General features: G+C 43.2%; 1 long non-coding RNA gene across 1 annotated transcript in view; it reads left to right on the top strand.

Annotated features, from left to right (window-relative positions):
• The window catches only part of LOC128053594 (uncharacterized), a 29,293-nt gene extending 8,121 nt beyond the window's left edge, over positions 1-21,172 (top strand). The window contains exons 2-3 of the long non-coding RNA XR_008199926.1: positions 10,347-10,472; positions 20,974-21,172. This is a non-coding gene — a long non-coding RNA (uncharacterized LOC128053594). The remainder of the gene's footprint in view (positions 1-10,346; positions 10,473-20,973) is intronic.
• The last annotated feature ends 6,220 nt before the right edge of the window (positions 21,173-27,392 follow it).

Here is a 27,392-nt window from a genome sequence, read left to right as displayed (position 1 = left end):
TGCTTGTTCCTTTCTAACAGAAGCCCCAGTTTTTCTTTGGGTGTTCCTGCCTCATACGTGCAGTCAGATGACTCAAGAGAAGCTGACTTTATCCCAGAATCCAAAAGCAGATTCCTAATAAACACAGTGGCCACCCATTCAGTGGATGGCCAGTAACTGGCTCAAGAACCCAGGCTTAAGGTTAGAGTTAGATTCCCCCAGCAATTATTCTACGTCCAGGGGAAAGCACATGACCTACAAGTGCTTTTAAGTTTGACCCAGTCAGACCTAAAAGTGCAACTTTATTCCATCATCAGGGTAGCATTTAGCCCCTTCACAAGCCAGGAAGAGGCTATCTCAGCTTTGATGTGAGGGGCCCTGAGGACAATGTCAGCCCGTGGCGGGAGTGTGGAGCAACTGCAGATAGGAGAGAACTGCAGAAAAACAGAGTAGAAACTCAAATTATAGCCTGCCTGAAGCCTGCCCTACTTCTGTGGCTCTTGTTATAGCAGTGATTATGACGCATTCCTTATTGTTCAGGACATTCTGAGATGGTTGTTAACTTGGATCCGAAAGTATTCTAACTGAGAAAGCAAAGGTATTGTGAAACTGTGTAATAATACAGGGAAACGTTTCCACTAATATTACCAGCGCTCCCCACCAAAAGTAGACTCCCAAGTAATGCACACATAGTGATTACAGCAATATTTTAAAATCTACAAGAATAGTTATGAAAATAATTAAAATAGGACAAAAATAGTTTTTAAAAAGTAACCATGATTGTATTTGGTTAGGTGTTAGTCACTCAGTCATGTCCGACTCTTTGAGACGCTATGGATTGTACCCCACCAGGCTCCTCTGTCCATGGGATTCTCCAGGCAAGAATACTGGAGTGGGTTGCCATGCCCTTCTCCAGAGGATCTTCCCAACCCAGGGATAGAACCCAGGTCTCCCACATTGCAGGCAGATTCTTTACCATCTGAGCCACCAGGGATAGATATACTATTGAGGAATAATTTTTAGCTCTCACAACTTTATGTAATAAATATATGTTACTGTTATGGTGAAAAATGTTTGAAGATTTAGTGGAAACATAAAGGAATGGATGCCTAATATCTGAAGTAGTCAGAGCAGGTTTTACAAGGAAGTAAGGCAAGCTGATGCTGTCAGGAAAAGTCATTCACCAGAGGCAATTCTAGGTCACACTCACTTTCTTTGTTAGGTTTGGGCAAAGAAATTAACTCTTACCAGCCTCATTTTATTTTTTTGGCTTCACAGCATGCAGGCTCTTAGGTTGATTAGCATGCGTGCTAGGTTGATTCAATCGTGTTGGATTCTGTGACCCTATGGACTGTAGCCCACCAGGCTCCTCTGTCCATGGGAATTCTCCAGGCAAGAATACTGGAATTGGCTACCATGCCCTCCTCCTGGGGATGTTCCCAACCCAGGGATCAAACCCGCATCTCAAGTCTCTGGCGTTGGCAAATGGATTCTTTACTACTATGGCCACCTGGAAAGCCCCCTTAGTTCTCTGACCAGGGATCAAACCTGCATCCCCTGCATTTGAAGCACAGAGTCTTAACCAGTGGACTGCCAGGGGAGTCCCTCAGGGTCCTCATTTTAAACTACAGATGATATGACCAACCTCACAGAGTTTTAGTTGGAGATGATGTTGATAATGACTGATGTTGTGTCAGAGGCAGAGTCATGAATGTGCACGGCTGGTTCAGAGAGATTCGAATATTTTAGTATGTTTGGAACACAGGGCCCATGTCAGACATGGAGCAGCAGCCAGTTAAAAAGGGCCTTGTGTGTCCTGGGGGAGATAAAGCTTCCAGTAACCTGAAGCCTTATCCTGTTTGGGAAAGTCAGATTCAGATGTCACTGGAAATTGTTCTAGGATTCCACCTGGGCCCACTGTGGTTGCTTAGGAATGCACTGAGCCTGCTACACATCATCTATATTACAACCTGAGAAAAGGCAGAAGTGCATATCCTCCCCAGGGCAGGGTGCTTCCTACCATGAGAAAGTTAATTCATAGTTTGCAAAAGGAGGCTGGCAGAAACACAGAAGAGCTCTCAGCTTCTGAGACCAACTGGCCATCCTGAAAGGGACTGGGATGGTCTCTCCTCAAAAAGGATGCTGGTCCAGTGGCAGCATCAGTATGCAAGCGTGCTAAGTCGCTTCAGTCATGCCAGACTCTTTGCAATCTCATGGACTGCAGCCCTCCAGGCTCCTCTGTCCATAGGATTCTCTAGGTTGGTTGCCACGCCCTCCTCCAGAGGATCTTATGTCTCCTGCATTGGCAGGCAGGTTCTTTACCACTAATGCCACCTGGGAAGACCTCGGCAGCATCATTTTAGGGTGTCTTTATGGGAACTTGAGGACAAGGAAAGCTTTGGCCTTCCTTTGGGGAGGATGCTGCCAAGTCTTGCTTTTCTGTTGTTGTTGTTTTTGTTTTGATTTTTTAAATTGAAGTATAGTTGATTTACAATGTCATGTTAGTTTCAGGTGTATAGCACAGTGATTCATATAAATATATTCTTTTTCAGATTCTTTTCCCTTAGATACTATTACAAAATATTGAGTAGAGTTCCCTTTACTATACAGTAGGTCCTTGTTGGTTATCTATTTTATATATGGCAGTATGTATATGTTAATCCCAAACTCCTAATTTATCTCTCCTCCCACCCAAGTCTTGTTTTGTTAAGTACAACATTTACCAGACTGGAAATCATACCTTTTGCCTGTGGTATTTAGAGCATCTTTTCATCACCTCCATCACCCTTCCAACAATCACATTACTTGTCAAGGAATTTGCTTGTCTCCTGTAGGCCAGTGGTTCTTCCCTCTTGGGGAGCCACAGACCTTTTCAAGACTGTGGCTCTTGAAAGGAATGGACATGGTCATGTCAGGAATGCTCTCCCAAGGAATGGACATGGTCATGTCAGTTGTCTGCACATCTTCAAAGGGTTCCTGGCCCCTTATCTGCCTAATATCTGTGGACCATGAGTTAAGGACCTTAGCAACAGAGGATGGTGAGTCCTGGAAGGGTTTTATGAAAAGGAGTGGCCAATCACCCAAGCAGTGGGGTGAATCCAGAAATGGATTCGGAGGTAGAGGGAGTGAAGGCGGTGCTAATGGTAAGGAACTCACCTGCCAAGGTAGGAGACATAAGAGATGTGGGTTCAGTCCTAGTTGGGAAGATGCCCTGGAGGAGGCAATGGCAACCCACTCCAGTACTCTTGCCTGGAGAATCCCATGGACAGAGGAGTCTGGCGGGCTACAGTCCATGGGGTCACAAAGAGTCTGACATGACTGAACTGACTTAGCACACACTCACAGAGTGAAGAAGAGACCGAAGGCAGGAAACCCACTTATGAGGCCACCACGAAATTCCACAGGCTGACCTAGAGCAAAGTCAACAGCAAAAGAGAGAAGGTGGCAGCACGGTCTTTGTCGTGAGATCTGTGGAGCACTTGAGCGAGCGGATGGGTTAGGGGATCCTCATACACCTTCAGTCGCCATGGCTGAAACTTTGTAACGCCAGGAGAGTCAGTTCTAAGCTGCTTAATGCTTAGGCCTCCTTATGCCCTCTCCCCACAAACACAGCAACCCAAATGTCCAATCTGGCAGAGGTTTATGATCTATAATATTTTTTTTAATGAAAATAACACAGAATAAATTTACTGAAAGTTCTGGTCCTTGGATAAATCTCCTGTCTCAACTTTCTTTTCTTTTTTTCTATTTTAGAAGCTCAGTTGTGTCCTACTCTTTATAACCATGGACTATCCAGTCCATGGAATTTTCCAGGCCAGAGTACTGGAGCAGGTAGCCTTTCACTTCTCCAGGGGATCTTCCCAACCCAGGGATTGAACCCAGGTCTCAACTTTAAACAATAAAAATAGAAACAACTTCTCAGAAAGCATTATTCTATATTCTAACAGAACTCTATCTTTTGGATAATGTTAGTTGAAGTAGCCACCTAGAAACAATCAGTTGTCAAAAGAACACAGAGTACTTCTCCAGAGATTTATTACTGATATGAATTTCTTTTTTTAACTTAATGACTCACCAGCAAAATCCTTTAGAACTGGAAGGCTCTGTACTTGGTGAGCGTGCCGATGTTAGTCCCTGATTTATACCCCTGAGTATAATTTGGAAGAAACTGCTGTGTAAATCTGAATACTGTAAACCTGTAAACCATGAGTCTTTTTTAATCTAGTTTCCCTATTAATAGGGCGTAACGCTTGAGAGTAGAATCATGAATGGAGTGGAGGAGAGGAATATGGAATCTTTGCTGTGCTAAACTTCTATGTAAAAACTTCTACTGAACCTACATTCAGAGCATCAGTGGCAGATTCGGCACAAATAAAAGCAGAGAACCCTAGTTCTCTAGGGTTCTCAACCCTGGGATGGGGCAGACTAGGTGGTTAACCATGATTGCAAGGGCTCATGTCTTGAAGTTGGGTAAATATCCTTTGTTGTTGTTGCTTAGTCTCTCAGTCATGTCTGACTCTTTGAGACCCCATGGACTGTAGCCCACCAGGCTCCTTTGTCCATGGAATTTCCAAGGCAAGAAAACTGCAGCAGATTGCTGTTTCCTTCCCCAGGGTGGGGAATGGGGTGGTCAATAATCCTGAAATTATCAAAGGGAAGGAACACCAAAAAAAAAGTCATTCTTGTAAATGTGTCACTACAAACTATGCTGAGTATCATGAAAGCCACGTGCATGGTACTCTGATAATGTCTAACTGGGGAATGACTTGGTCTAGGAACGTTGGAGAAATTTTCTTTTCCTTTTTTGGAGGCATTTTCTCCAGATGACTCAGTTATCCATTGCTGCACAACTAGCTAGCCCAAAACGTAATGACTAAAAGCAACCATCTTGAAGAAGAGGAGCCTTTTATTCTACTTGCTCATAACTTTGTGATTTGGGTGGAGCTAGTTCGTTCCCCTGCCGGTCTTTTCAGGGGTCATTCACGCAGCTGCATGCAGCTGGCACGTAGGCTAGGATACAGCTAGGGTTCTCAGGAGAAGCCTCTCCATTTGGTCTCTCCAGCAGGGGAATCAGACCTTTGTTATACTGGCCCAAGTCTTCCAATAGCACAAAAGTAGAAGCTTCCAGCTTTTCTTAAGGGTTAACCTCGGGACGGGCACAGCCCCATTTGGTGCTGAATTCTGTTGTTTACAGCAGTCACAGCACCAAGCCAGAGTCAAGGGGGCGGAGACTACAAAAGGACATGAATACCAGAAGGTATAATTCACCAGGAGCCACGCTGAAACAAACTAGCAGAGTGACGCTAGTCAGGGATCTGGAAGATGAGTAGGAGCTAAACGGGCAAAGAGGGTGGAAGACTGTTCCAGGCAGAGGCAATGGTACCTGCAAAGCAATTGCAGCAGAGGAGCAAAGGAGCTTCTAAGCGACTGAAAGAAAACCAATGAAGCTGGAGTACAGAAAGCCAGGGGAGCAAAAGGCCAAACCACACCGTGCCATTGTATATTTCTTAGCTATCTTCCATGTGCAAGTGGTAAAATTCCAAGAGAAACTGGCTTAAGCAAAAATAAAGAAATCAATAGAAAAAGAGAGGGGGAGAGAGAGAGAACTTATTAGTTCATGGTCCTGAAAATTTACTAGTTCATGGTCCTGAAAAGGCCAGGGCACAGTTCACTTCAAGTATGGCTGTATCGGGACTTTTCCTGGTGGTCCAGTGGCTGAGACTCCGCCCTCCCAATGCAGGGGGCCTGGGTTAGATCCCTGGTCATGGAACTAGATCCCATATGCCACAACTAAAGATCCCATATACCACAACTAAGACCTGGGGCAGTCAAATTAATAAATAAGTCTTAACAAGTATGGCCGTTATCTGTTGAGGCAATCTGAGAAGGAGCTGGAAAAGAATTTCCAGACACACAGCATTTCAGAAGGGAGTGAATTTATTAAGAACAAAGAGCAGAGATAAAGTGGGCACTGCAAGCACAGGCAGGCTGACCTCCTGACAGACCAGGAAAAGTTGACACTTTTCACGGGTTAGTAGCCAGTTTTTAGAACTTCAAGGTGAATAAAATTCCTGCTAGAAGGTTGGCATTAGGTGATTGGTTAGGGCGCTATAGGGTGACTACTGAGGTGGGCATATTTGCCTAATAAGGGTCAGGAAGCCTGCTTATGATGATCAGGGGGCCTTTTGGCAAAGTTACAAAGGGGCTCTGTCAGCTTTTGAGGTGACCTTGGCTCTGGGTTCTGCTTTTGTGGCCTTGGTAAAGGCCTCACACCAGCAGAATCCAGGGCTGAGATGATATGGCCAGGATTTGTCTACTTCCGTCTCTTAGCTCTGCCTTCCTCTTGGTTGCCTTTGCTCTCAGCTTCTGAAGCTCTAGTTTCACATCCTCCCAGATTTAAGTCCTATAGAAAAGAGAGCTCTTTTCTCTCTGATTAAACATTTAATGGTCCAGGATGGTATCAGAATCAGTTCGGGGCCCAATAGGAATCAGATAAGTGTGTAGTCGCTCAGTCGTGTCCGACTCTTTGTGACCCCATGGATTGTAGCCCACCAGGCTCCTCTGTCCATGGGGTTCTCCAGGCAAGAATACTGGAGTGGGTTGCCATTTCCTTCTCCAAGGAATCAGATGGCACACTCTAATTAGGATAATTTAGAAAGAATTCATTTATAAGAGGACCATCTCCGTGAGTGCTGTGCTGGAGCTGGCTCATAACAGTTTATAAAAGCCACCTCTTAGCATTTCCTCCCAGCTCTGGGTTCAGTGAGTTCACACTGGTAGCTTAAGATGGGCCATGATAGGAACATTTATATCAGAGCAAGTGGCAGGTACTACAAGTTAAGGCTCTCCCACACCCCTTGGCCCCAGCTATCTACCAGCATATCACCAGCCTATTTTGAAAATGTGGGAGAGATATAGGGATCCTGCAAGGACCCAGGGCTAATAGCAGTAAAGGTCCAAAAGAGCAGGAGGAGAGGGAGGTTACCAGAATCAAGAGACAGGAGTTGTGACACCAGTACTCTGAGGGGTATCACCGGAAGGGAGCTGGAGAATAAATATCCCAATCTTATTTTCTGCACCAAAGAATTAGTAATATTGTTTTATAGATTCTAGAAAGAAAAAACTTGAAATGGACTAATCAGTGTTCAATCAATTCATACTAATAGAATGTAGAGTATTAGGCTGCCAATTTATTTGCCTAATATCAAAAAGTACAGCGCTAGCTTTAGGAAGTCCCCATCCTTGCCTTGCTGGAAACTCCCGTGGCCTGACAGTTTAGGAGCCAATCCTGTTCTTGTCATGGACTTCCTCCTCCCATTGGTTTCAAATTCACTTCTACATATTACCTGAAGAACTGCCATTGATACGGGAATTTAGTATACAACAAAATGGTATTTAAAACATTAGAGAGAAGATAAAGTGAAAGTGTTAGCCGTCTGACTCTCTGACCCCATGAACTGTAGCCCGCCAGGCTCCTTTGTCCATAGGATTCTCCAAGCAAGAATACTGCAGTGGGTTGCCATTCCCTTCACCAGGGAATCTTCCTGACCTGATCGAATGGGTCTCCTGCATTACAGGCAGATTCTTTACCATCTGAGCCACCAGGGAAGAGAAAAGACAAAATATTTAATAAATAGTATTGAGACAATTGTCTAGTCATTTGGAAAATAAAATCAGATCCCTACCTTATACCAAAATCATACGTTAAATGTCCTCAAAACAATCTGTACAATGGTTCTCACTTTTCTGTGGTCCTTATTCTCTGTAGAGTTTCCTTTTGTGACTTTTTGCACCAGGTAACTTTGTGTAAATTATGTTAAAAAGATTAAAGTGTGCATGAGAAAATAAATCATTCCCTTAGGGTAAATAGCACTAAGGCCATTCATTCTATTCAATCCAAAAGTTTAGTTGATGAGGCTACTTATATGTGTAATTCGAAAGCATTTCAAAAGACATGAATCCAAATGGTAAGACTTTTCTTGTTTTTCTTTTTAAATTCCACTCAAGGGCACTGTTTATTTTAACAGAGACAGGCAATTTACAAGTGTAAAATTGTAAAAAGCTGTATTTGGAAAACCTGAATTAACAGAGACACCACAATCTAATGTATTTAGCAATGATTTGTGCCTCTTAGAGGTAGTTCAGGCCACTGCTGCCTGGCTTGACCCCTAATGCAGCTCTCTCTGCAGTATTTACATTTCTGGTAGGCACAGCCTTTCAGAGTAATGAATTCTATATTTTCATGTGTGCTATATAAAGAGGTATTTCGCTTTTATTTTTAGTAGAAGGATTTTCAAGCTTAAGAAATGTTACCTATTTCTTTCTTTCTTTTTTTCAGGTTTGAGAAAGTAATCTGTGATTATTATTTGTGAATTTAAGACTTTAATTTTTTTTTCAAATAGAATATTTTTTATTTTTACTACCATACCTACCTAATTCCTTCTGCTTTGATCATCTTTAACATCCTTCTCTGGATTTTTTTCTAGCTCTATCTTATGCTAGAGAGACCAAAATCCTATGAAATATTTATCATGTAAAATATGCCAGGACCAGGCACTCCTTGAATTATAGTCACCTCTCTTTTTCTACAACAATCCCCAGACCTGTTTTCAGTCATTTCTTCGACATATCTCACAGACCTGTCCTTGTTGGAGACAGAACCTTATTGGAGAGTTCACAACTTGTGCCTCCATTCTGGTGTGAACTGAATCCAATCAAATGCAAGATCACACTTGATACCATAACCTTTCCTTCATCAGATATTTATATGAGTTTAAGAATGTGCCAAGCACAGTGCTAGGTATGCAGACATGGGACTAGGGAGTGTTTTTAAAATATTAAAAAGAAGCAAGAGCACCTTGACTTTTCCTTGGCAGAGAGGGCCTTATTGAACTGGGTTTTGTCTCTGTCTATTCTTTCATTTGGTACCTTCATTTGAATCCTGACTCCTCTGCTTGCCAGCTGAGATGATGGGCAAGTTTTTTAAAATACTTTATATTAGTTTATATAGTAAAGGGACTTCACAGATGTTAAGTTAAGGATCTTGAGCTGGGTAAGTACCAAACTGTAGAGTTTGGTACCCAAGTCTTCACCCTCCTGAAATAAACACAATTTGAAGTAAGGATTTGTTCACACTCGTCACAAAGAAGAAGAAAAAATCATCAGACCCTAAGAAACACACGTACACAGCCTAATGGGGAAACATAAGAATTAAAAACTATATATAGATAAGAGATACGTAAATGTTATGGAATTCACTCCATCTCCTATTAATGCTGTAGCAATTTAACACACACTTAGTGGCTTAATTCAACACCAATGTATCCTCTTACAGTTCTGGAGATCAGAAGTCAGAAAAGAGTCCTAAAGGTTAAAAATCAATATGTTTGACAGGGCTGGTTCTTTCTGGAGGCTCTGGAGGAGAATCTGTTCCTCATTTCTCCCAGTCTTTCAAGGTTGCCAGCAGCCTTTGGCTCACGGCTGCCTCACTGCAGGCTCGGTTCTCATCGTCACACTGCCTTCTCCTCATCTTTCTGACCATCCTGTCTTCCTCTTATAAGGCCCCTTGTGATTACTTGAGACCCACCTGGACAAACCAGGATACTTACCCAGCTCAAGATCCTTAACATCTGTGAAGTCCCTTTGCTGCTAAGTCGCTTCAGTCGTGTCCGACTCTGTGTGACCCCATAGACGGCAGCCCACCAGGCTCCACCGTCCCTGGGATTCTCCAGGCAAGAACACTGGAGTGGGTTGCTATTTCCTTCTCCAATGCTTGAAAGTGAAAAGTGAAAGTGAAGTCGCTCAGTCGTGCCCACCTCTTAGCGACCCCATGGACTGCAGCCTACCAGGCTCCTCCATCCATGGGATTTTCCAGGCAAGAGTACTGGAGTGGGTTGCCATTGCCTTTTCTGTTACTATATAAAATAATATGAAGTATTTTAAAATAACTTGCCCAACATCTCAGCTGGCAAGCAGAGGAGTCAGGATCAAATGAAGATGTCTGCCCAGAGCCTTTGCTCCAAAGCATGATGCTGTCAAAGAAATGAAAGAGAGGGCATTCCAGGACAAGAAAACATTTAAAGGCCAAGAAGCCTGAAAGAGCACAGCACCTGCAAGTTGTAACTGGGGTGAGGATGTGAAGGGAAGCATGATGGAGAATAAAGATTGTAAGGGAGACAGAGATTCAGGTGATGGACTCCATAGGAGAGCAAGTAGAGAATATTTTCTCTATCAATAGTGGCAAATCCTTAAAAGATTTTACAAAGGAAGATAACCTGATTTGGTGGCTGTTTGACAAAGATCACTGGTGGCAGCATTTTGGAAGAAAATTACAGAGGGGTGAATTTAGTAACAAAGTTATTCTAAAGATCCAGGTAAGAGCTGATGGGAGCCTACACTGAGGCCTGGGAGGACAAGAAGACCGATCAGAAGAGTCATGGAAGAGATAGAATCAACTGGATTTTGCTGACGATATCCGTATGGGTGTGATGGAGGTAAAGAGGGAAGATTTAAGCATGTCTCAAGATTCTGGCATGACTACTGGGTAAGAGTAAATTAAGAAGGGGCTTCCCAGGTGGTGCAGTGGTAAAGAATCCACCTGCCAGTTCAGGAGACACAAGAGACTGGGGTTCCATCCCTGGGTGGGAAGATGCCTCGGAGAAGGAAGTAGCAACCCTCTCCAGTATTCTTGCCTGGAGAATCCCATGGACAGAGGAGCCTGGCGGGCTGTAGTCCTTGGGGTCACAAAGAGTTGGGCAGGACTGAGCAACTGAGCACAAATTGAGAACAGTAGAAGTTTCACATATTAGATGGTATGAAAAGCCTTCTATTTTGATTAATAAAAGTCATTGAGAGCTTTCTACTTTCTGAGAAACTGAACTCCTATGCTTCCAAGAGATAACCCTCCTCAGTGGTCTGCCAGTGACTCATGTCCAACAACCCAATCACAGGGTCCCTACATCCTAGCCACCTGGTCTGATCTTATTACCACAACCTAACTGAACTGAAAACAGTGACGTCAACAAAGTAAACTGCCCACCAACCACAGCCTAGTCCAAACCTACATGTTCTTGCTCTGTGACTAAGTAGACACTCCAAGAGGACTTCAGAAAAGAGTAAAAGCTTTTCTATGTCCCTGGGAGGGTTGAGGCTCACTGTGGGTATAAGATAAATACTGTCCATGAAACAGTGAGCAAAAGTACAAGGGAGCTTAAAATAAAACACTGACTTGTGAAGTACATTCCGTTCAGAGGAACGTGATATATTTTTACTCTCCTAAAACAGTCAGGAAAGGTATTAATTTTTACCGAGCATCTAGTGCCAAACCACTACCTTGCGAAATATTGTCCCATTTTCCGAAGAAGGTAAAAGAACTTCCTTAAATCATACAGATGCTTAAAGGGGAAGAACCTGGGTGAGAACTTAGGAAAGACTGTCTTCGAGCTAGCACTCCAGGAAGGCTTGGGGTACGGGTGTGGGCAGGTGAACGGGGCAGCAGATCAGGGAGAATCACGAGAAGAAAAGCAAAGAGGCAGGACTCGACACGTTTTAATTATTCCCAAAAGGAGGCCTTCTAACTGGAGACTTTCAGTTCGCCTACCACTGCTTGGTATTCTAAGCATTTCACCATGGCGGTAAACATCAAATGTTTCGTAACACAGGCATACGCCTCGAATATTCAGTGACAGCTCACTGCCATGAATAATTATTTCAAAATAACAGCTGTGAAGAGATCATGAGGCAGCGGCCCCTCCTCTGTACACTTGGGTATGAACTACGGGCTTTCCAAGTCCGCAGGAACCAGGCCAGACGCTCATTCCAATTATGGAGTTTCATTGGTCACCTTCCAGGTACATCGTTTTATTGGTGAGAATGATGACTAACCAGCAGGCTGATTTACATGCAAGTTCCTACTTGGCCTTTTTCCTGTCAGCAAAATCTACTAGTGTCTTCTAGTTAACTACCAACTTCAGTATAAAAAAGAATTACAGTCCAGGCAGCAAAATACATCCAAGGGACAAGCAAAGAAAGGTTAAGGAGAAGTCCAGGGACAACGTGGGCTAGACGTTACCAGAAAGAGCAAGAGCAAGCTAGCCAAGAAGTGTTGCAAGGAAAGAATTTTCTGGAGCCTTATACAAACTCTGGTTATTATCCTGGGCAATGTTACAGTTTCACTGCTGGTTTATATTAACTAGTACTAGAAACACATAGTAAGTGACCTAATTCTTTTCCAGTGGATTTTCCTTTTTTAGGGCTATACCCTGGTTGGCTGCTTTTTTTTAATAATAAATCAACAGTCAGTATGACTTTGAGCTCAACCCTGAATTAAATTTTCAAATATGTTGTTATAGTATTTAATAAATATTAATTCAGTTTTTTTAAGGTTTCTTAGGTGTAATTTTATATTTCATGAAATTTACCCATTTTAAGTATACAATTCAATAACTTTCAATATTTTTACAGAGTTATGCAATCATCACCAATTTAAGAATTCTTTGGGTTTTTTGGCCATACCAGATGGCTTGTGGGTAAGATCCCTGACCAGGGTTTGAACCCAGGGCTATGGCAGTGGAAGCACTATGTCCTAACCACTGGACCTCCCAGGGAACTCCCTAGCATTCATTTTTGAGCTTATTTTTACTTGAATCTTTCAATAGATGATAACTTTCAAGAGTAAATGATTAGCCACAGAAAGGTCTGCCATCTAAGTTACTGACTAAACTTTTATTGAGTTTTCTTCGAGTGGCCAGAGGTCTCCTGCCTATCCTTTCAGATGCCTGTGTTTGAAGATAGTGTGTCTAGATAACGGGATTTATTGTTCCGACTCATCACTGTTACTTGAGCTTCCCTGAAGTAAATGATCACTGAGAAGGGAGGGGACTAATGAGACCTTCCAGTTGGTCTCATTATCACACATGGCAACCAGTGACCAAACAACTCTTGATGTCATTAGTAAGTGCTTTGAAATCAAGCACTTCAACAATTCTTGACAACAACTGTGCGAAGTCCCCTCGTGGATCAACAGTGTCATGTATTTCTATTTTTGCTTCAACATTGATTCCAATTCCCTTCACCTGCCTACATCAATCACTATGACCTTGAAATGTGGGACAAATCTCTTTCCAGTTTTCCCCTTTCCCACATGGACTTCTGTGACCTTGACTCTGGCTTTATTTTCTTTATGCTTAAAATGATAATCCATTTCCTTCTGTTAAAGGCATCTTCATTACTGTCTCCTTTTCCCTTCTCTTCACAAACTATTCCTACGGCACATACCAAAATTTCAGTTATGAACACCTCATTCTCTGAAACTGAACACTTGGTCTGTGGAGCTTCTGAATTCTAAGGTTCTAAAGTCAGCTCTTCCAGGAGTTGCCTTCAAAATCGTCTTAAGCAAACCACTCTCTGACCACTGCCTCCAGTCTTCGAAGCTCTGACTTCAGTAATTCTTTCTTTGTCTGGGATCCATAATTCACTAATCCTCAAACTATTTCACTGTCCATAACATTATCATGTCTGTCCTGAACTATCTTCCATCCGTGATTCGTTACTCCCTACACCGCTCCCTTCAGCAAACTTGCCTGGTAAAAGCCTAGCCCATGGCAAAACTAACTGTCCATCAGCTCCACCTTTGCACCAGTGCAGCTGAATGTGGCTGGAGGAGAGCAACCAACCGTGCAGAGTGGTTCACGTTAAATTATGACCACTAACCTCAGGTGTCCCCTGAGTGCTGCCTGGCATCCCTATCCCATTGTCCCCCATCGTTCACTCTTCCACTCTCCAAGGCAGCTGTTTCACACCTTCTTTTCTCTCCTAAACCTCACATGGATGACCCTACCTCCCATTTCCTTAAGAAAAGAGAAGCAACCAGAAAAAAGTCTTCTCGGAGCTCCCATTGTCACCTCTGCCTTATCCTCTACTCTATCACATGTCATCACAGATAAACTACCCGAGCTCCCTGTTCAATATCATTGTCTCACTTGGGTACAAGACCCACTATTCTCTAACCTACTTGAAGATATGGCTTCAGAAATTATTCCTCTCTCCCTTGCATACTCAAATTTTCCTCTCTACTAGATCATTCTCCTCAGTCTATGAATATGTCCTAAAATATCCTCATCTTAGCATGTAACAATATTTACCTCTCAGTTTCACATTTATCCCCCTTCTGGTGGCTCAGATGGTAAAGAATCCGCCTGCAGTGCAGAAGACCAGGGTTTGATCCCTGAATCGGGAGGATTCTCTGTAGAAGCGAATAGGAACCCACTCCAGTATTCTTGCCTGGAGAATTCCATGGACAGAGGAGCTTGACAGGCTATGGTCCATGGGGTCGCAAAGGGTCAGACACAACTGAGCAACTAACACTTTCACTTTCACTTTACTGGCTGCTACCCTATCTATCTGCTTCCCTTTCAACAAAACTTGAAGACATACATTGTCAGTGCATGCTGTCTCCAATCTGTCTCTTCCCATTCTCTTTGGAATCTCCTCTAATCATCTTTTCATTGTTTTTGTCATGATCCCCTGTGAGGTCCATGCTATTAACTTTGACAGTCAAACCAGCGTTTCCACAGCTGATCTTCCTCTGCTCCCCAAAACACTTTCTTCCCTTGGCTTCCAAGACAGCACTCGCTCTTACTGCCACTCTGTCTCACTGGCTGGCCTGTCTTCTCTGCTAATTCCTCCTCTGTGGATGTAGTGTCTCAGGGCTGAGTAGTCAGAACAATTTCCCTCTTCTTGCTATAGCCCCAGATGATCTTAAGCAGCTTGTAGCTTTAAATACTATTAGTATGCTGAGGACTCCTAAATATACATCTCCAGCCAGATCTCTCCTTTGACCTCCAGATTCATATTCAATTGCCTGCTTGAAAATTGCCAGTGTATGTTTCTCAGGCCTATTAAATGTGTATATCCAAAACAGAATACCCAATTTCCAACCCCCCAGATTTGTGCCTCTTGTAGTTTTCTCCACCTCAGTGATTGGCTTATCAGTTGCTCAGTCCAAACATTTAGATTCACCTTGATCTCTCCCTTTCTCTCATGCTAAGACTGCATACTTAAGACTGGGACTTGAACCCGCAACTTCTGGCTTAGGAGGAGACTTGAGCCCACAGTCTCCCAGCTGAAATTGAACACCTGGTCTCAGGACTTAATGAAACTCATGTTCTTTATGTTTCGGTGCAGAAGGAATTCAGCAACAGGCAAAGTGATAGGCGAGAAATTGATGTATTGAGAGAGAGTCACACTCCATAAACAGAGTGTGAGCCGTCTTGGAAGGTGAGAGATCCCAAAATATGGCATGGTTAGTTTTTATGGGCTGCATAATTTCATAGGCTAATGAGTGGGAGGATTATTCCAATTATCTGGGGAAGGGGAGAGGATTTCCAGGAACTGGGCCACCGCCCCCTTTTTGGACTTCCATGGTTGGCTCCAAAACTGTCATGGCCCTTGTTGCTGAGTCATTTAGCTGATGTACTGCAATGGCATATAATGAGGCCCAAGTTCCACTGGAAGTAAATCTTTCACCATCTTGGGTCTAGTAGGTTCTAACTAGTTTATGTCACATCTTCACCCACAGCACAATGAAAGACCTGAATGATTCAGCAAAGATCCTGAGTGCCACAACTAAGACTCAACACAGCCAAAAAAATAAAGACACTTTAAAAGTTAATAAATAAATAGGTACAGAAGGTTTACTCTAAGACAAACACTTTGCATGCTCTTAGTTAATTTTGACTATCTAAATATAAACACACTACTAAAGTGTCGTGGCCTTTTCTTTTAAAAGACCGAATAGAAATCACAGAGGAAATGTCTCGTTTAATTTTCTGTACACGATCCTGAATATCTCACTTTTATTCATATTGAAATAATCAGTGCTGAAAATCTTTCTGAAAGGATTTATGCCTGATGGAAATCTAGACCTTCAATATTCACGTTAGAGGAAGGAGCACCTACTTAATAAGATTTTCAAATAAGATGACCTTGTAGGTTTTCTTCCTAAAAATTAAAAAATAAAATAAAACTAGAGTTTCCTTCAAAGATGTATTACCCAAACTAGCTTTGAACACACACCTCCCAGTTTCAATTTGTATACTCCTTTCTGTGGTTCTGTGGGTTTTACCCTGTTATTTTGTTAACACTGTGTTTTCTAGCAAATGTCCTTTCTCAACCTCAGGGCCTCTTCCTGCCTTTTCTGAGAAGGAGGGCCCACCAGCCTCTATCAAATCTCTCCTCCCAAGCTCTCCTCTTCCGGGTTCAGAGATTGCGCATTATTTTTTAAAAACAGCTTCTCCCACACAGACCTGGTGGTTTCAGACGTGGGAAACCACCCACACCCAGGGCAGACTTTCTGAGTCCAGCCTTGCACAGCTGCACCGTGTTGGGGGAGGGAGGGCACATGAGGTGCTCCAGCTTCTGATTCCAGCCCCATGGAGGCCCTCCAGCATGTCACATGTTCATCCAGGGCTTTAGTGTCCCCAAGTTAAACACAGGGGCCAGGAGTCCTGTCAAGCTTTCACTGTCCCTGTTCCTCAGATGACAAGGAGATTAGAAAATACAATGATGGATTCCCCTGAGCCTGTCAGAGGGGAGCTGAGTGGATATTGAGGATCATGCGTTGATTTCTTTTGGCAAAGAAAGCTGTAAATGGTGAATAAAAGTTCATCTACAAGTGTGCAGAGTTGTACTGAGGTAGTCTAGGGAAGAGAAATAGTACCTTAGAAAGGAGATTTTTCTTTCCATAAAACCAAAGAATGGAAGTTTCAAACACTTCTCAGAAATGCTAGTAACTAGATTTCTTGAGAGTCATTCTCAAAGCGGTTATATCTTTTGGGTTTTGGATTAGTGAGTAATTTCTATTTCCTCTTTTTTATCTTTTTATATATCCTCTGAATCTTTTACTAATATATATTAATTCTATAATCAAGATAGGTATTTTTAAAAGAAAGAAGTAAATGGCTTTAACTGTGCGAATGGAGGACAGAAGAGAGAAAGAAACTGAAAAACTAATGATGAAACTGACATTTACTGAATATCATTTGTTATCTGCTGGACAGTAACAAGTGCACTTACTTCTCAATTCTGAATATGTAAAATTCCCATTTTACATATAAGAAAAACAAGGCAGAGAAGAGTCAAATAACTCTTCTAAAGTCACGGAGCTGGTAAATGCAGTCACTGGGGCTTCACCAAGATGGTCTAACATAAGGGCCTCTGCTGTTTTATCACCATGCTCTGCTGCCTTCTAAATGGTCTAAAAATTAGGCATAACATTGTTTAACTTTAGAGGACAGAATTTTTTGTTGCTGTTTTTTTCTTTTTTTTTTTAAGGACAGGTTTTTTGCCTTTTTTTTTAATACAAACTATATTTTATTTAGGTTAATATTTGCTGAACACACATTAACAAAAGTTGAATAGTTTAAAATGGTCTGTGATTTAAAGTTTGCCATGGATGGGGGAACGAGGGATTGAGAGTTTGGGGCTAGCATATACAAACTTATATAGCGAAGATAAACAACATGGGCCTACTGTATAGCACAGGAACTATATTAAATATCCTCTAATAAACCATAGTGGAAAAGAATATATATATATCCGAATCAGCAGAGATTAACACAGCATTGTAAGTCAGCTATGTGCATGTGTGCTTCGGTCGTGTCCAACTCCTTGTGACCCTGTGGACTGTAGCCCACCAGGCTCCTCTGTCCATGGGGATTCTCCAGGCAAGAATACTGCAGTGGGTAACCATGCCCTCCTCCAGGGCATCTTCCTGACTGAGGAACTGAGCCTGTGTCTCCTATGTCTCATGCATTTCAGGCAGATCCTTTACCCACTGAGCCACCTGGGAAGCCCCAAGTCAATTATACCTCAATAAGATAAATTTTTTAAGAGAATGATCAATAAATAAGGGACTTCGCTGGTGGTCAAGGGGCTGAGACTCCGCCCTCCCAATGCAGAGCCAGGGTTCGATCCCTGGTCAGGGAACTAAATCCCACATGCCACAGCTGGGGGCTCACATGCTGCAAACTAAAGATGCCACAGGGAAGAAAGACGACCCCGTGTGCCGCAGCTGAGACCGGGCGCAGCCAAATGCCTTAGTGTTGTGCTGTGCTCAGTCGTGTCTGACACTTTTCCACCCCATGGACTATAGCCCACCAGGCTCCTCTGTCCATGGAATTCTCCACATGAGAATACTGGCGTGGGTTGTCATTTCCTACCCCAGGGCACCTCCCCAACTCAGGGATCTAACCCGCATCTCTTGTGTCTCCTGCATTAGCAGGCCAGTTCTTTACCACTGAGCCACGTGCCTTAGAGGCCCTAAGCAAACCCAAACTGGAACTTATAAATACCTCAAGTTTAAGAAAGCCAAACCTCAGGACTGCCAATCACAAACAGCAAAGCAAGCTTTCCCATATAAGACAGGAGTGTAAGCTGTAGCCAATCAAATAATTTCCTTGCTTTGAATCTACCTTTTCTCTATAAGTCTTTCCCCTAGCTCTTATTGGTGGAAAGCACTACTAAATACTTCTATTTTGGTGCTGCCTGATTCCAATTGATATCTGCTCCAATAAACTCTTAAAATCTTTAATACGCTTCAGTTTGTCTTTTAACAGCTAATATCTGGATCATTTTGTGTAGGCACCTCAAAGAGATTCAGAAGATGACTCGAATGGTTTGGATGGTTGGGAAACATTAGGAGCTGCCAATCAGCTTTCAAAAAATATTTGTACAGGGACTTCCCTGGTGGTCCAGTGGCTAAGACTCCACACTCCCAATGCAAGGGACCCAGGTTCGGTCCCTGGTCAGGGAACTAGACCCCACATGCCACAGCTAAGAGTTTATATGCAGTACCTAAAGACGCCACACATTGGGCTTCCCTGGTGGTTCAATGGTAAAGAATCTGCCTACCAATGCCAATGCCGGAGACACCGGTTTGATCCCTGACCTGGGAAGACCCCACATGCCAAGGAGCAACTGACCCTGTGCGCCACCACTGTTGAGCCTGCGCTCTAGAACCCAGGAGCTGCAACAAGAGGAACCACTGCAATGAGAAGCCACACACTGCAACTACAGAAAAGCCCGAGGAGCAACAAAGACCCAGCACAGCCAAAAATAAATAAAGTTATGTGAGATTATTTCTTTAAAAAAGATCCCACATACCACAGCAAATTATTTTGTGTGTGTGTGTGTGTGTGTGTGTGTGTGTGTGTGTGTGTGTGTGTATGTGTGTATTTTTTGGTCGTGCCAGTGACTAAACCCAGGCCATGGCAGGGAAAGCCCCAAATCTTAACCACTAGGCCACAGGGGAACTCCCCGCAAATAAAATTTTTTTTTAAGTATAATCTATCCATAGGTCAGAGGATGAGATGGTTGGATGGCATCACCGACTCAATGTACATGAGTTTGAGCAATCTCTAGAATTTGGTGATGGAGAGGGAGGCCTGGTGTGCTGCAGTCCATGGGGTCGCAAAGAGTCAGACACGATTGAGCGACTGAACTGATCTATAGGACAAGATTCTATCGGCATAGCAAATGGTCAAGGAGAAACCACACAGCAAAGGGGCCCTCATCACCATGATCTCATTTCATGTCAATGGTGTGGTCCCTGTCCTGCTCACTGCCAGGACTGGTGACTCCTTAGGGCTGCTAACTGTTGGTCTTCTTTCTCCTCTCATCCTCCACTTCCTGATTTTTCATCTGCTCTCTTCCTATGGCTGGATCCATTCCACTTTGTGTGTGTGTGTGTGTGTGTGTGTGCACGCGCACTCATGTGAGTGCTCAGTTGTGTCTGACTCTTTGCCAGCCCATGGACTGTGGCCCACCAGGCTCCTCTGTCCATGGAATTTTCCAGGCAGTAGTACTGGAGTGGGCACCTATTTCCCACTCCAGGGTATCTACCCAATCCAGGGATTAAACTCTTGTCTCTTGCATCTCCTGCATTGGCAGGCAGATTCCTTACCACTAATCACCTGGGAAGCTTCATACCACATTTCAGGACACTGGATCACAGAAGCAATTTCAGGGCTCAGAACTGAAGAAAGGCCTCAGTCTCAGTAAACATTAGCCGGATGAATGAGTAATGACTTTAGGTGTGGTCATTTCATCTAATATCCTGGGGTGGGGAAGGACACAGGACTGCAAGATATACTAAAGACTACCTATGCTGACAATTAGGTTCTAATTGTGGGGGATGGGGGAGCTTAGAAGGGCAGCAGCATGGTTTACTGGAACCTACAAGCCAAGGTCAGACTCTGACTTTGCTCCTTCCTTAATGTGGGACTTCAATTTCTTTCCTTGAGCCTCAGTCAATAGGCCTATTTAAAAAGCCTAGCTCAGGACCCAGGTGGTGCAGTGGTAAAGAACCCACCTGCCAATTCAGGAGATGCAGGAGCCATGGGTTTTATCCCTGGGTCAGGAAGATCCCCTAGAGAAGGAAATGGTAACCCACTCCAGTATTCTTCCCTGGGAAATCCCATAGACAGAGGAGCCTGGCAGGCTGTAGTCCAAGAGATCGCAGATGAGTTGGGTAAGACTGAGCAAACACACACAACTCAGGACTTCCTTGGAGGTCCAGTGGTTAAGATTGTGCTCTCAGCGCAGGGAGAACAGGTTTGATTCCTGGTTTGGGAACTAAGATCCCACATGCCACACAGCTCAGACTTAAAAAAGAAAAATGCCTAACTTTCAGGGATGTTGTATTTTGGGCATGAGAAGTGTCTACTCAGGCTGTTCCTTGGTCCTTGCTTTTATTCTGACTCCACAGAGGAGACCCCAAGTTCATAGGTTATGAATTGGGCCACAAGTGAATGGGGCTCTCTTTCTTTCTTCTTTATCTTTTCTGAGGGTCAACATGGAAGGAGTCACCCCGCCCCCTGCCCCCTCCACCCCCAACACACACACACACTCATTGTTTTTCTCTTCACCCTCTCTTCTCTTTCTGGATGTATGTTTCAGTAGTAGGAGGTCAGATCAATCTCAGCTCTTTCTTTCCAGGTGGCCGAAGTGGCAGAGAAGACGGGAAGCATTTCTTTCTGAAGAAACGACCTGTCCATCCTGTTGTCTTTTCTTCTGGCATCTCTTCGCTTCAACCTCCTGTCTCCCATGTGACTAACTGGTCGTTACACTTGGGTTTAGGATTAAAAGAAGGAAGGGTCTGATTGAGTCATTATCACTGGAGTACCCTGCCCCAGGGATTCACATACAAGCCCAGCAACAATAAATGGTTAATGCATTCAGACTGAAATTTGATGACAGGTCATGCAAAGAAAATGTTGAAGATGGAGCTTCAAATTGCCAATGAAAGTATCTCAGTTTTCTAATGTGAGACAGTGTTATCCCAAGATGACAACTCTCTGCCAAAGCTGTTTCTCTCACTTTTGTTCTCTTCCTCCTGGAGACAGTGTCTAGAGGGTGGTGCTTAGGTGACCTCATGGTGACTCTTCTCTGGATTGTCACCAACGTGTGTTGCAAGAATGCTAGTCTGGTCTTGTCCTTGAGCTGTCAATCCTAAAGTCTCCTCTCTTCGATCTCCTCCTTCCCCGCCATTCCTGTGACTGGCAGGAACTTCTCTTGCATCACATCTGCCTCCTCACCAAGGTGAAATCTGTAAACACCTACTTCCCAGAACCATAGCAGCAGAATGGCTCTTGGGAAAACATTATTTATGGAATAGAAAAAAACATACACCCCACACACACAATCTTTGTCACATTGCATTCCTTTATCACTGTCTGTTGTCTGAATATCACCTTTGGAAATCATATAGGGAAAGAAACTTGGAATTTGGGATTATTCTTACAAATAATTCTTACAAATAATTTCTAGTATTATCGCTACGTACACCAGGGGCTTCCCTGGTGGCTCAGAGGTTAAAGCGTCTGCCTCCAATGTGGGAGACCCAGGTTCGATCCCTGGGTTTGATCCCTGGGTCAGGAAGATCCTCTGGAGAAGGAAATGGCAACCCACTCCAGTATTCTTGCCTGGAGAATCCCATGGACGGAGGAGCTTGGTAGGCTACAGCCCATGGGGTCTCAAAGAGTTGGACACGACTGAATGACTTCACTTTCATCGCTACGTATGACTTCATTTCCCATTATACTCTTTCATGGTCTCCCTATAACAGAACATTCAGAGATTTTCCATTTTGCTTGCCACTGTAACTGCAACATCTGAAATAGCTGCAACATCTGAAATAGCTGCAACATCTGAAATAGCACATGGCTATGGGTTGGTGCTCAATGAGTATTTGTTGAATGGCTGAGTGGTCAGTCACATCCTCTGTGTTTGGATTTATCCAGTTCCACTCTCGGGGCAATCCTCCTTCCCTTCTCTCCAGGTCCTTGCAGAGTGGTACCCAGGCGCTTGCACACTGGCCAGAGCAGTCACCAGCTTGGAGGTGGTGGTTGATAGTGGTGGGTCTTAGTGAGGTCCCTCAGGAAGAGCAAGAAGGAGCACACATGGGGGCCAAGAGTGGTCCTAGAGCAGCAGTTCTCAAACTTCTGAATCTCAGAACCTCTTTACACTTCAAAAAATTGTTGAGGACTCCAAGGAACTCTCTTTACATGGGTTATGTCAATATTTCTTCTATTAAAATTAAAACAAAAATTTAAATAATAATTTATTGAAAATGAACAAAAATATTACATTAGCATAAATAATATATTTTTTAACAATTATATTTTCTTTTTTTAATTGAAGCATAATTGATTTACAATATCATGTTAGTATCAGGTATATAAGACAAGTGATTTATTTATATATTAATATATATATTCTTTTTCCGATTCTTTTCCCTTATAAATTACTACAAAATATTGACTCTGTTTCTTTGTCCTATTCAGTAGGTCCTTGTTTTGTATATAGTAGGCCCTATATTTTGTATATAGTAATGTGTATAAAGCATAGCTGTATTTTCCAAAACAAAAGTTACCAAGAGGAGTGACATTTACTCTTTTTTAAAGTCTCTTGTGTCTGGTTTGATAAAGGCAGCTGAATTCTTATATCTGCTCCTCTGTTTAATCAGTTGTGGTATATTTTGGTTGAAATCTGGTCTCACATAGAGATATAGTTGGAAAAGGGAGGATCTTGGGGATGCTGGCGGTTTCTGGCCTCATTCTGGAAACTGCTGTCCTAAAGTGACACTTGTAGGGCATTCTTGGTGGTTCAGTGGTTAAGACTCAACTTCCACGGCATGGTGCATGCGTTCAGTACCAGGACAGAGAACTAAGATCTGGCATGCCTCGGGGCATGGGCAAAATAATAATAATAATGATATAAAGTAGCTATTTAAACTTAATAAATAGACAGTTGCTGCAGCAATAATGACCCTCTCTGTCACAAAGCTCCTCTTGTTGTTGGTCAGTCGCTAAGTTGTGTACAACTCTTTGTGACCCTGTGGACTGTAGCTCGCCAGACAGATCTGTCCATGGGATTCTCCTGGCAAGAATACTGGAGTGGGTTGCCATTTCCTTCTCCAGGGAATATTCCCAGACCTGAGATCGAATCTGCGTCTCCTGCATGGACAGGCGGATTCTTTACCACTGAGCCCCACAGAGTTCCAGCCCTTCAGAAACTCCAGATCCTGCTAGAAGAACAGAACTCCCATTTCTCACCTTCCCTGCCTCCCATTTCTCCACTTATGATTGCCCAATTCTCAATCATATATGACAGCTGGCAGTCTGGAACAGGAAAGACAGATAAAATATACGTTCCTGAGGGAAGGTGCTGAGGGAAGAGGGGAGTGGACTAGCCATCCTAGGAAGTGGGTGAGGGAAAGAAAACACACTACCCATCTTCAGCGAGACGAGGTTAGGAAGTGCAAGCACATTTATGAACAAAGATGACTCAGTGCCTGGGCTGAAAGAAGGAAACAAACAATAAAGCCCAACCTGCTGGGTGTGTGTGGAAAAAACTGGTTCTCAGAGAGGTAGGAGTTGGTGTTATAAATTAACAACGTAATTACATTTTTACAGCCTGGTTCCTATTTATTGGGGGAACTGATGGAAAGATAGCTGACAACCAAGTTGAGCTCTGAGACTAGCGAATTCTCAGCACATTGGCGTGGCCTTGCTACCACTGGTGGGAAGGCTTTAGGCAACAACAGTTTATAAAATGCTCCCCTTGGGCCAGCACCACCTCCTACACCTTCACTGTGTATCTTGCTTGTCTGCTTTACAGAGGGAAGGCACAGGCAGCAGCTGTCAATGATCCTAGCCAGGTCCCTGGGACCACCTATCACCTGTGGTCCAGCTCTGCTTGGAAGGCTGTCTCCGTATGCGTGTGTGCGTATGTGCATGCGTGTGAGTGGTTGTGTGCTGATGCAACTAGAGGCAAGAGCCACACCCACATGGAAATAGAAGATTTTTGTGTCTCTCTAAGAACTACTTAACCTATTAGCTCAGTGAAGAAGTATAAGCAAAGATTGGGTTTTTTGTTTTTTAACATAACAACTTTACTGAGATAAATTTGAATGCCATAAAATTTACAGTTTTAAAGTTTACAATTCAATGAATTTTAGGATATTTACAGAATTATGCAACTATCATCAATATCTAATTTTAAAACTTTGTTTCTTTTCCAAAAAGAAACCCCATACTCATTAGCAGTCACTCCCCATTCCTCATCCCCTCCAGCTCTTGTCAGCTACTAACCTTACTTCGGTTTTCTATACATTTTCTTTTACTGGACATTTCATATAAATGGAATCAAATCATACAGTCCTTGTGTCTGGCTTCCTTCACTGGACATGTTTTCAAGGTTCATCCATGCTACAGCATGTACCAGTATTTCTTTCCTTTTTATGGCCAAATAATACTCTATGGTTTGAATATACCACCTTAGTGATCTGTTTATTATTCGACAGATACCCATTAATTGGCAACCATTTGGGTTGTTGTGACTATTATAAATAAGGCTACTATGCATATTTATGCCACAGCTACTGAGACACTAGAGAGTCTGTACGCCGCAGTAAAAGATCCTGCTCGACGCAATGAAGACCCCAAGTGCCACAACTTAGACCGGAGGCAGCCAAACATAAATAAATTTTTTTTTTTAAGTCAATCTCATCCAAAAATATCCTCATGGAAACATCCAGAACAGTGTTTGACCACATACTGGAGAACTGTGGCCCAGCCACATTAACACATACAATTAATCATCGCATTGGGAAATTTAAAAATAAAAAATTAAAAATAAAGTAAAAGTAGTGTTGCAGTGAAACATGAAAAAGTTATCTTTTTCTCTTTCCCTTTTGAGTCCTTCTTTGATTTAACTGTTCCTGATCTACAGTCTGCACTGATAACTAAATTTCCTTCTTTTCAGAAGACTAATCTGTTGGGTAAACTACATCACGGACCTATTGCCGTCTAACTCTGCATGAACCACATTATGTATCCATTATCTTCTAATTTTATGCTAGTCACATCCTGATGCTCAACTTTACTGCAGTTTCTCTACAAACCACCCATTATAGTTTGTTTTTCCCTCGTTCTGCAAATCGCAGTGCAATCCACAAAAAACAATGGACCCCACTATTGGGACCAACTGTTAGACCCAAGTGACTGGGCTACCTGACGCCAGCCTATCGAGTGTTTTGAAACAATGCAAGAAGAAAGAAGAATACAGGATCCTTACATCTTTGCTCTTTATTTCCAACACCTGACTGCGAGCAAGCCCCAACTATAGGATCCCCTTGATTCCCCATGGAGGGGAGGCACAATCCTTGAGGCATGAGCCTACTTCTCTCCTCTGCTGGCTTGAGGATTAAAGCCATCTTTAGATTTTCTCCAAACTCTGTCTCCATATTTTCTTTCCGGTGGGCAGAGGAAGCCAAGATTTTGGCAGCAGCAATAGCTTCTAATTAGCCTCCTTGCCTTTCAATTTTGGATGTCTTGGCACTCTCTTACTAACTCTGCCAAAATACGCTCCCCAGCACATGACATAAATACTTCACCACCTTCTTGAGGTACTCACAACACCAGAGTTCTTCAGCAGGGCCCTGAGTGCCCCTCTCAGTATGACCTCCATCGAAATTTCCAGTTTCTCTGGATTATTTTCTTTCCTACCCATGCTTGCCCTGCGTACTCTCATCTCTCTGCCTTTGCTTTAAGGTTGAAGTCCTCTTCAGTTCAAATTAGTCGCTCAGTCGTGTCTGATTCTTTGCAACCCCATGTACTGCAGCACACCAGGTTTCCCTGTTCATCAGCAACTCCTGGAGCTTGCTCAAACTAATGTCCATTGAGTCGGTGATGCCATCCAACCATCTCATCCTCTGTCATCCCCTTCTACTCCTGCCTTCAATCTTTCCCAGCATCAGGGTCTTTTCTAATGAGTCAGTTCTTAGCATCAGGTGGCCAGAATATTGGAGCTTCAGCTTTAGCATCAGTCCAGTGAATACTCAGGGTTGATATCCTTTAGGATTGACCAGTTTGATCTCCTTGCAGTCCAAGGGACTCTCAGGAGTCTTCTCCAACACCAGAGTTCAAAAGCATCAATTCTTCGGTGCTCAGCTTTCTTTATAGTCCAATTCTCTCATCCATACATGATTACTGGAAAAACCATAGCTTTGACTAGACAGACCTTTGCCGGCAAAGTAATGTCTCTGCTTTTTAATATGCTGTCTAGGTTAGTCATAGCTTTTCTTCCAAGGAGTAAGTGTCTTTTAATTTCATGGCTGCAGTCACCATCTGCAGTGATTTTGGAGCCCCCCAAAATAAAGTCTGTCATGGTTTCCATATTTTCCCCATCTATTTGCCATGAAGTGATGGGGACCAGATGCCATGATCTTCATTTTTTGAATGTTGAGTTTTAAGCTAGCTTTTTCACTCTCCTCTTTAACTTTCATCAAGAGGTTTTTAGTTCCTCCTCACTTTCTGCCATAAGGGTGTGTCATCTGCGTATCTGAAGTTATTGATATTTCTCCTGGCAATCTTGATTCTAGCTTGTGCTTCATCCAGCCTGGCATTTCACATGATGTACTCTGCATATAATAAGCAGGGTGACAATATACAGCCTTGACATACTCCTTTCCTAATTTGGAACCAGTCTGTTGTTCCATGTCCAGTTCTAACTGTTGCTTCTTGACCTGCATACAAATTTCTCAGGAGGCAGGTAAGGTGGTCTGGTATTCCCATCTCTTGAAGAATTTTTCACAGTTTGTTGTGATCTAGACAGTCAAAGGCTTTGGCTTAATAAATAAAGCAGAAGTAGATGTTTTTCTGGGCTTCCCTTGTAGCTCAGTCGGTAAAGAATTTGCCTGCAGTGCAGGAGACCCAGGTTCGGTCCCTGGGTTGGGAAGATCCCCTGGAGAAGGAAATGGCAACCCACTCCAGTATCCTTGCCTGGAAAATCTCACGGACAGAGGAACCTGGTGGATTGCAGTCCATGGGGTCGCAAAGAGTCGGGCACGACTG

The sequence above is a fragment of the Budorcas taxicolor genome, chromosome 9, assembly GCF_023091745.1.
Source record: "Budorcas taxicolor isolate Tak-1 chromosome 9, Takin1.1, whole genome shotgun sequence".
NCBI classification, from domain to species: domain Eukaryota; kingdom Metazoa; phylum Chordata; class Mammalia; order Artiodactyla; family Bovidae; genus Budorcas; species Budorcas taxicolor.
This window is presented reverse-complemented; position numbering and strand designations above follow the sequence as displayed.